This window comes from Cololabis saira, chromosome 20 (genome assembly GCF_033807715.1).
Source record: "Cololabis saira isolate AMF1-May2022 chromosome 20, fColSai1.1, whole genome shotgun sequence".
Lineage (NCBI taxonomy): Eukaryota > Metazoa > Chordata > Actinopteri > Beloniformes > Belonidae > Cololabis > Cololabis saira.
In genome coordinates this window covers 3,410,054-3,420,306 of record NC_084606.1, presented here as the reverse complement: position 1 = coordinate 3,420,306, position 10,253 = coordinate 3,410,054, and positions in this window count along the sequence as shown.

Genomic DNA, 10,253 nt, shown 5'->3' with positions numbered 1-10,253 from the left:
GAAGGAGGGAGATAGTGGAGCGGGAGGGGCCCGCTGATACGTCGGAGAATCTGAGCAGGATGGATCAGCAACTGATCAGGGGCCTCATTTAAAATGGAGTGCGTAGAATTCATACTAAAAGTGCACGTACACTCAAAAGCCGAAAATGGCGGGCGCAAAAAAAAAATCCGGATCTATAAAACCGTGTGCACGCACACTTGCAAGCAAAGTTCGCTTTATAAATCAGAGTCCAGCTGGAAGGTTGCGCAGCTGAATCCGCCTCATATCCTGCCCTCTACACGCCCACTTTTTACCTTAAAAGGGTAATGCAAAGTAATATTTGCATATGAATGAGCTGCTGAGCATGCGCAGTGGCTTCCTGCAGCCTGTTTGGGCGTTGGGATGAATGAACGTGTCGAGCCACCGCGCCACTAAATTTCACTGAGATCTGAGATCGAAATGTTGAGGATGAGGTGGAGGCAGGAAAACCACATTATTTGGTGGTCACATTAAAAGTAGAAAAAGTATATAAATAGTATAAAATACAGCGAGTGAGTGGCAGCACGCCGTTGCTGCGCTAAACGCCGTGAGTGCCCCGGCGCAACAGGGGGACATGTCCCCCCGTCTTTTCAAAATCATGTTTTTGTCCCCCCCACTTTTTACAGTTTAAAAACCAATGGTAGGCTCAGCCTGTAATTGGAAATCATCATGACACTGTGAGAAGGCGATGCGAGAACGGCCCGGCAGCCCCGCTTCACCCCTGTAATGAAGCTCTTGGTGGCTCAGGAAAAATAGCCAACGATATGGGGTGTCTAGTCAGGACACGGGAGGCAGGGAAAACCTTTAGGCGGTTTATTGCGGCTTTATGGCACAGAAACAGGCAACGTCACTCTGCATCGGTGTGTGTGGTTCTAAATGAAGGAATAAAGGAAATAACATTATAATCTAAATAGACTCTACTGGTAAACAACTCAAACAGGCCAAACAATAACTAGTGATTTACGGCAAGAACAACGATTAAAGCTAAATAAAGGGGACAGATAAAGGAAACAATCATTCTATACAGACTGATGGTAAATTATCACATACATAACTGCTAGACTTAAAACAACAACATACAAGCGCTAACTTCACCAAATATCCTAAATACAAACAACTAAACACTTACTTGTAGTCATGAACGCACACAAACAGGGAAAACTAACTCAACTAGATGCTTAACCTAATTCTCAAAGTCACTCAGTACGTGCACATGCAGCGATTCAAGGTGGTTGGAGATCTGATCAGATAATGACATGCAGAAGATTGGATCAACTTGTCTGATTACACATGCTGTTCTGAGATCAGACTGAATCAGATTGAATAAACCACTGTAACCAGAGCATGGCTGACTCCGTGACGCTAGGTGGCGCTGTACCCGAGGTAACCATGGTAACCATTTCAACAAAGAGCCACTTCCGGTTGACCTCCGCTTAACAACGAGGAAAGGACAAAGTGCATTCTAAGGGCCAATCCCAATTCTCCTTCACTCACCCTTCTTTTCTCCACTCGCACTTCTTTTCTTCCCTAACCCCTAAAAAAGAAGGGGGAGATTTTAGGGCACTTGAGATCTAGGGCACTTGGCCCAGGTGCCTGTCCCATTTCTCCTACTCCCCCTCGTTTTCATCCCTAACCTGATCAGGAAGCGGAGAGCCAAAAGCTGTTTTAATTTCAGCTGTAGCGCTGTTAATATGGCACTTTATTAAGTTTTAATATTTTTTCCAGGTATAAAGGTAACCTTAAGATCCGCAACCGGGGCTCAGTTTATCCAAATAACGCCTATTAAGAAATTTGACCCGATGTTTTCGGAGATGAGAAGAGCCGCCGCCCCCGGGGAGCAACCTCAGCTCACAGCCCGAGAAGAGACGTGTCCGCCGGGTCAAGCTGCTCCGTCAGCCCCGGGAGAGAAACTCTCTCTGGGACGCTGCTCTGTTGAGAATCACGCCGGCTGAAATAAATCATTTAGGAAGATGTTGGTTTAATAGATGAAATCTAACAGTTGTAGCTACGCCTGTTAAGAAATTTGCTCCGAAATTTAGAGATTTCTGTCTGCTGGCTCCGGAGTTTATGCCGCGTTCCATTTACCTCGGAAATCGGAAGTGGGAACTGGGAATGGCAGCCATCTTGGAATGGTAACTCGGGGGTGGTGAAGACTCTCCCACTTTCCCAGTGGGAAACCCCACTTTGAGGGGCGTTCCAGTTGAAAATTCCGACTGGGGACTGGGAAATCCCCACTTCCGAGGATAAATGGAACGCGGCATTAGGTCCGCGTTAAATAGACGCAGCCTACGGCGTAGGGTACGGCGTATTTTGTTTTTTTTATGCCACAGTTTGCAGATTGATTGTTGATGCGTGGGCTAACGTGTCTGCTGGGATTATTTTGCGAGCTTTTGCAAAAGCGTGCATTTCCGAGGCACCGCACGGCACGGAACGTGACTCTGACAGTGAGGAATTCGGACTGGCACAGCTGATTTAGCGGAGCTCTTTAATGCAGAAACAGAGGATGAGACTTAATGGGTTTGATTAATGTAAAAACTGAAATAAAGTAGCCTACAATCAAACAAAGTTTTGCTCCCGCTGTATTTTTAAATACGCACACTCCTGTGCTTGTGTGTGTGTGTGTGTGTGTGTGTTCTTGTGTGTGTGCCGTTTCGGTCGGTGCGCCGTGTGTGTTTTAAATACAGAAATATGACACATAAGACTGAGGCTATGCCTTTTCACACGGCGCCCGTATGGTCGCGAAAATACAGTATTTATATATGAAAAGTCAGAATAGGAAATATTTTGACGACACCCCTGAAGCAGTCACACGACACCCCAGGGAGCTACTACTGAGCAGCGTTGCGTCGTCTCCTTTCACTTCCGAGTGAATCCCCTCCCCCGGGGGAAAACCCCACCCGGGGGAAATTCTCGAGCATGCGCAGACTGTAATATCCATGTCTCCGTACACATGGCATTAACAAGGCGGTTGCGACTGGCTTATCTAGGTGCTGCAAGCGGGTTGATGAATCCAGTCTGATCAGATTACTTGACTGACTTAAGGTGTTCACATGCAGTTTAAAAGTCAGTACGATGTGTGCAAATGATCTCCAACCAGTTTGAATCGCTGCATGTGCACGTACTGACTGTCTCAGTCTGTCTGCTACTTCTCCTGAAATGCAGCAGAGGTGGGGTGGAGAGAGCAGACAAGCCCAGACATGTTGAGGGCAAAGGGCGAGCCCAGGTAGGAGAGAGAGAGCAGGCCACACGCCAGGGGAGGGGGAGAGTGGGGTGCAGCAGCTCCCCGAGCCTTTTGCACAACCCCCCTCCCTCCCCTCAGTGCTGCTCAGGGCTGATTTATGGTTCCACGTCACACCAACGCAGAGCCTACGGCGTAGGTGCGCGTCACCGCGTACCCTACGCCGTAGGCTCTGCGTCGTTTTAACGCGGAACCCTAATTTAGGCTTACACCCGCACGTAAAGGTTTCACGCGTGCGTAAAACTCATTATATATATGAAAAAAAAATCTGTGTCCCTTTAGGGGCTCTGTAGAGCCCCTAAAGGCTCTACGGAGCCCTCATTTGTTCTGTCCTAAAGCGGTGGGTAATAATGTATTTAAAGAAGGACACCATAATAATGTTAATATTAAGGGGATTTAAGTAGCGATGGTGCCAATGGTCTGAAAAGTGTTCTAATAAAGGCCCCCACACCTTATGAAATTTTTCTAGGAACAAAAAAAAAGGCCGGTCAACAAGATTTGTCTTTTGCTGGAGGCAGAAGAATTTTGAAAAGCCCAAATGGACTTGGTGTTTTCTTTTTTTGACTTCGCCCCCTTGTACATATACACATATATATATATATATATATATATATATATATATATGTATATATATATATATATATATATATATATATAAATAAAAAAAGAAAACGGTGGCTATATATAAAAAAAGATAAAACAGGAAAAACTGGTTGGCTTCGGTCTTTGGTTTGATTTTTTTTCTGAGTCATTATGTTGGGAGTTTATAGACGATCCCTAAGAGACGCTCCTCTGAACTGCTGATTTTATCAGCAGTTCAAATACACTCCACTGAAGGAAAACTTCCAGATTTATGAATCTGTGGACAACTGAAGTTTGAGGACATGTTTCAACAGAATGAGGACTGTGTTAGTATTGTTGTTAGTTTTTTTTCCTCTTCCAGGTAAGCTTTTACTTTGAAATCAAATACTAAATGTACTGAAAATTTAAAATGATTGCTTAAGTTTTGCTACATTCATAAAGTTTGTTAATAAAACAAAAGGTGGGACGGTTTATTAACTAACTTAATCAACATTGGATTAGTTCTTTCAAAAGTTTTGTCTATTTTTCATGTGTGTATATATATATATATATATATATATATATATATATATATATATATATATATACATATATATATATATATGTGTATATATATATATATATATATATATATATATATATATATATATATATGTGTGTATATATATATATATATATATATATATATATATATATACACGTATATATACACGTATATATATATATATATACACATATATATATATATATATATATATATATATATATATATATTTCCCATGTTGTAACCTGATTAATCTTTGAAAGGGAAAGTGATAATGTCTGCTTGAGTTGAGAAAAAGATTTTAAACTGAAATCAGTGAAAATAAATTATCTTTAATGGCATTTTATCTAGTTTTCATAAACATCTGTGTTTCAATGATACCTTTTTATTAGTTTTAAAAAATATTTGAAACCCCACATTCCAACTTCCTGATTGTATCCATCAAGGAAGTAAGAAAACCTGTTCCTACTCCGACCATTAGATTCTGGCTCCAAAAGAGATTCAATTTCCATTCACCTGCATGTTAAATCAAAATTCATGTGAAAAGAAAGATCTTTATTTTCTTACACATATTTCAGTCCACAGTAGGTGTAAACATGAATCATTTAAAACAAATCTGCGTAGGAACGGTTAAACGGGTAAGGACTGGTTTAGCTTTCCTGGGGCCAGTGGAACTGGTTTGGTGTAGTCGGTGTAGTCGGTGGTTTCCAGGAGGAAGTTCTTCATATGCTGGATTCATTCCAGGTACAGGCAAATAAGAGCGAGAGAAGGCGGCTGACAGAAAGAGAGCAGTGATGGATGGAAAGCTGGATGGATCAGTGTGAATTAACTGTAGATGTTAAGGTCTGATAAGTTGCCAAAATGTAGATAGCATTGGCAGAGACATACATGTGTGATATTTATTTCTGCGCTAAAGTGTAACACTTTTAACATGGAGTCTGGAGGAGGCTGGCTTTCTACCTTCAGCCCCCGGTGGTCAGTTAGAGAACTGCAAGTGTTCCTGGATGAATCAGACCTTGGGTCATGGAGGGGACCGGATTCATCTGGGCAATGATGTAAAGATGCAAATACCTGATTCCTCTTAACCAAGCAGCACTACAGTCTTGTTTGCTAGGCCTCTTTTTTCTATGTCACCTCTGAAATGACCCAAATGGAGACGTTTTTTATTGTGTGAGTAAATACAAAAGTACTTCGGACAGCCCCCTTACAGGGGGGAATGGAAAGTAAAAGAGATTTTTAATCTCAACAAGTTTTTTTTTTTGTTTCCTGGTGAAATAAAGGTTAAATAAAAATAAAAATAAAAAATGCTTCAAACCAGTTAATGCTTTGTTAGGACAACGATCATGAATGAATGTTGGCAATGAAACATACATCTCTCTTCTACAGTGTCTGTGTTTCTGTTTTCATTTGAATAATCCTAACAAATATTTGACCTGGATCTGCACTGAAATTTGCCGTGTTGATATATTTTGTTGTATCAGTTGCAGATAAAAAGAACGATTGCCCTGATTCTTCAGATGATGCAAAGCTGATTGAAGTAGCTGTGGGGAGTGACGTAATTCTCAGTTGTTTCCCACCATTTGGTAACGATTCTGTACTGGATATGAGTAAAGAAGGTGTTCAAGAGGACATTTTCTCAATCGTGAATGGACATCTAGAGGCAATACATGATTACTACAAAGGCAGAATAAGCATAACATCCCCTGAAGACGGCTCAGTAAAACTCCACAATGTGACAAAGTTGGACGAAGGAGAGTACTGTTGTCGTTCCAAATTGCCAAACAAGCCACGACAATCCATGAAGATTAATCTTGGTAAGAATTTTAATCTTTTCTTCAGATATTATAGTTGTGTGAGAGAAGAAATACTTTCAATACTTAACTTTTACTTTCAGGAACTAGTTAGCTAATTACAATCTCAGACGAGCCACAACCCGGGATTATTAACCAAACCATAGATAAGAGATGTGGAGGCAACGCTATAAAAGTAGAAGTCTTGTCAGTTTGTTCGTCCTAATCTTCCAGTGTGTGTTTACACAACGCCAAGGAGGAAAGATATCAGCAATCATTTTTTAGTCAAGCAATTGTTGATTCCCATCGGTCTGAAAATGGTTACATTTCCAAACTACACGTTCACCCATAAAGTTGGAATCATTTTACTTTCGGAAAAATTCCTCTTTTTAATTCTTTTTTTCGTTTCATGATAAAAAGGAAAAAAAGAAACATTTCATTCCAACTTAATGGACGACTGTGTGTCAAATTGTATAAAACTAAATGAGGGCTTCCTTGCTCTCATAACTTATAAACCATTTGTGCATAAATGTCAATTAACGGTATTTGTGAAAGGTAGTCATTTACCTCAGTAAAAAAAGTGTCTCAAAAAAGTGAAGTTACTCAGGAAGCTTGTCATTAACGTTCGTTTCACCAAATAACTCCATGAGTGTCACCTCTGGGGACCAGGAAGACATCCTGCAAAGATTTACAAAAATAAAAGTACTGAGTAGACATGTGACTTTGTCAGACCTTCCTAACCATTTGGACATTTGTCAACAGTGGCAGGGGAGGGAGATCCTGACAGACTAAACGGGACCTCCCCGGAACCCCCAGGTAAAAACACTCAACTCATTATTTTTCATGTTAAACATTTCAAATGTATTTCAGTAGAAGTTATCACTATTTGCTTCTGTATACAATTGTTTTTTTTAATGAAAAGTGAAAAAGAAGATTCACAAAAAAGAAATTAAAAAAAGTATAAACAAGCTATAAAAATACAGTCATGTAGAAATGATTAGTTCCTGTTGTTGTTTGTGTATTTGTGTGCAGTGAATCGCTTGGTCAAGACTAAGTATCCCCCTTTTTCAACAGTGTAGATCCACTTTTAGCAGTAAGAAGTTAAAACTGTTGGCTTTAGCGATGTTCCTCGATGATGTGGAAGGATGTCGGTCCGTTCTGCTCTGCCAAGTTGTTTCAGTTCAGGTTTTGAACTTTTCCGCAGCTCTCTGAAGGTCCCACCACTTGGTCATTTTGAAACTTAAGATTTAATTAAGTTATAGATGGTATTGGCATCATTTCAGGGACGGAAATTTACAACTATATATCAATTTCTAAGTAAAAAATAAAATAAATGAAAATACGTTTTTTTTAAATATGTGAAATATTGCCTTCATTAAAGGATTTGCTGGCTTGAAACTAACTCTATTAGTACTCAAAAATCATTTTCCTCTTTTTACATTAGACTAATCTGAAATACAAGAAAGACTTTTGTGTGTTTGTGATAGTATATTAATCAACATTTCACAGGTGAACCAAAGAAACTGGAACAATGTAGGTAATAATCAAGGCAAGTGAACATTTCTGCTTTCATTCTGCCATCACTGGTGATAAAAAGTTTATTTTTTCACTAAAACAGCTATTTTTAATGAATCTTGTCATGTAAATGCAGAAAAAAATTATAAAAAAAAAGACATTCAAGTTTAAACTTTGTTGAGATGACTTTAGGTTGTTTTAGTTAAATGTGAAATAAAAATACATTTGGGTGATAATGAATGTTAAAATGAGAATATGAATTGTTTCTGTTCAAGTGTCATATTTATGTTTGTGAACTTAATTTTTTTGTATCTCTTATTCTCCAGGAGAATCCAGTGGGATCATCGGTGTTGTCGTTATCGGTGTTGTCGTTATCGGTCGTGTCGTTATCGGTCGTGTCGGTATCGGTGGTGTCATTGGTATTCTCCTTGGTGTCATCGCTTGTGCTGTTGGTGTGGTTATCATCGTTGATGTCCTTCTTGTCCGGTACCGTCGGGGTAAGCAACCCATTTACCTCCTTATATTTACCACACTGGTTCAAAGTCAAGCCTTAATCTAAAACCTGTCGCTCTTCTCGTGCACATCAGACATGAAAACACATTAACGTAGTTTATCTGGTGCGTCCAACATTAGAGAGAACAGCCCGCCGGCCCACCTGCTGCTATTGACAGGTGGTGATTCCTTTAAACGTGTTGAGTCTGAATACGGTAGAGCGATCAGCGCCAACCGTCCATGTGGTCCCTGCACCCCACACCTGTCCCTGAGACGGCTGGGATCAGCTCCGGCAGAAGTTCCTGATGTTAAGTTGGAAGAAGTGGATGGATTTAGATGGATGGATGTTTCAACAAGTGCACCTTACAGAGAAAATGAGTCTGGACGTGTCCTTGATGTAGAAACTGGCTCCTTCACAGCTCCATAGACGTTACAGCTGAGTCTGAGGTTAAACCTGGCGGATGGTTCGTTTGAGTCTTGTCAGGTTGGAGTAGGACCCAGATGCAGGAGAGCAGGAGGCAGGAGTTCTCAAAAGCTGTGATTTATTTACTCAAAAACAGAACCAAAAACGCTGCTGAGCAGGATGCAAAAACCAGACCTTAAAACAAGAATCAAACACTACAAAAACCAGGGCAGAAAACACGGAGGAACAAACAGTACGGACCAGCAAGGAGCAGGGGAAGGACAAGACCAGATATACACAAGGGTTAACAAGACACAGGTGCAGACAATCAGGGCCGATGGGAAACATGAAGGTCAAACCAGAACTTAAACACAAAGACATGGGCTTAAAAAAAAACAGGAAGGGTCAAAACCCTGACAAGTCTCTCCTGTTTCCCAAACTCCCAACTGAAAATGGCTGAAGTGATGGACGGTCCTTCATTTCGTTTTTCAGTTGCGAGAATGTTTCTTTAAATCAATAGAAGTTTCTGTCATGCACAAATATTTCACGAGATTCCTCAGTCATTGATCTCCTTTGTGGTTTGTAGGTAAAGCAAGAAGAGGAGGAGGAGGAGGAAGAGGAGGAGGAGGAGGAGGAGGAGGAGGAGGAGGAGAAGGACAAGAAGGAGGGGGACGAGAAGGAGACGAAGGACAAGAAGGAGAAGGACGAGAAGGAGCGGAAGGACAAGAAGGAGGAGGACGAGAAGAAGACGAAGGACAAGAAGGAGGAGGACGAGAAGAAGACGAAGGACAAGAAGGAGAAGGACGAGAAGGAGAAGAAGGACAAGAAGGAGAAGGACGAGAAGGAGAAGAAGGACAAGAAGGAGGAGGACGAGAAGGAGGAGGAGGAGCACCCACTGCTGCGTGGGGGCCCACGCCGAAGAGGAAAAAATAGGTGGTGTGCTATAAAAAATAAGGAAAGTTGGAATACAGTAATCCCTCGTTCTTCACGGGGGTTACGTTCCAAAAAATAACCCGTGATAGGTGAAATCAGCGAAGTAGCAACCTTTTTTTTTTTTTTTTTTTTTTTACAATTATTATACAAGGCTTCAAATTGTGGAGATCAGCCCCGCCCCGCCGACACCCGAGTAATTGGATTTGAACGGGAGAAAATGAAAAAGGATTATAATAAAAAATACAATAAGTACAGTAGGATAAATTGTGACTTGTGCGTATTCCACTGCTCTTCTGAGCCGCTGCATCCTGATTTGCTCTGTAGCGTGTTTTTCTTCTAAAGCCCGTTGTTGTCGCTGCGCTGTCTCCTCCCTCATGTACTGTAGATATATTTGAATATGATAATGAAGATAATTATACATTAAAAACCGCTCATCCTAACAAGGAACTTGCAAAAACAAGTAAAACAAATTGAAAAACAAATCTGCTGTGAGCTGGAGATAGTCCTGTCAAAAGTTGAGGCCTGGAAAAAATAATTTATTTGGGGGCATTTCTTAGGTTTTAGCTGCATTGCATTATGGGGATTGCTGTTCTTTGCTTTGTGCTGCGTTCCATGAAGAGTTTTGGTTTTATTATGATCGTAAGGGTTTGTGAATGTTTATGGACAGCGTTAGTGCATCATCATAAATAAATCACACTCTCCTTTTCTTGTTTGTATTTTAAGAACCGACATCAGAGG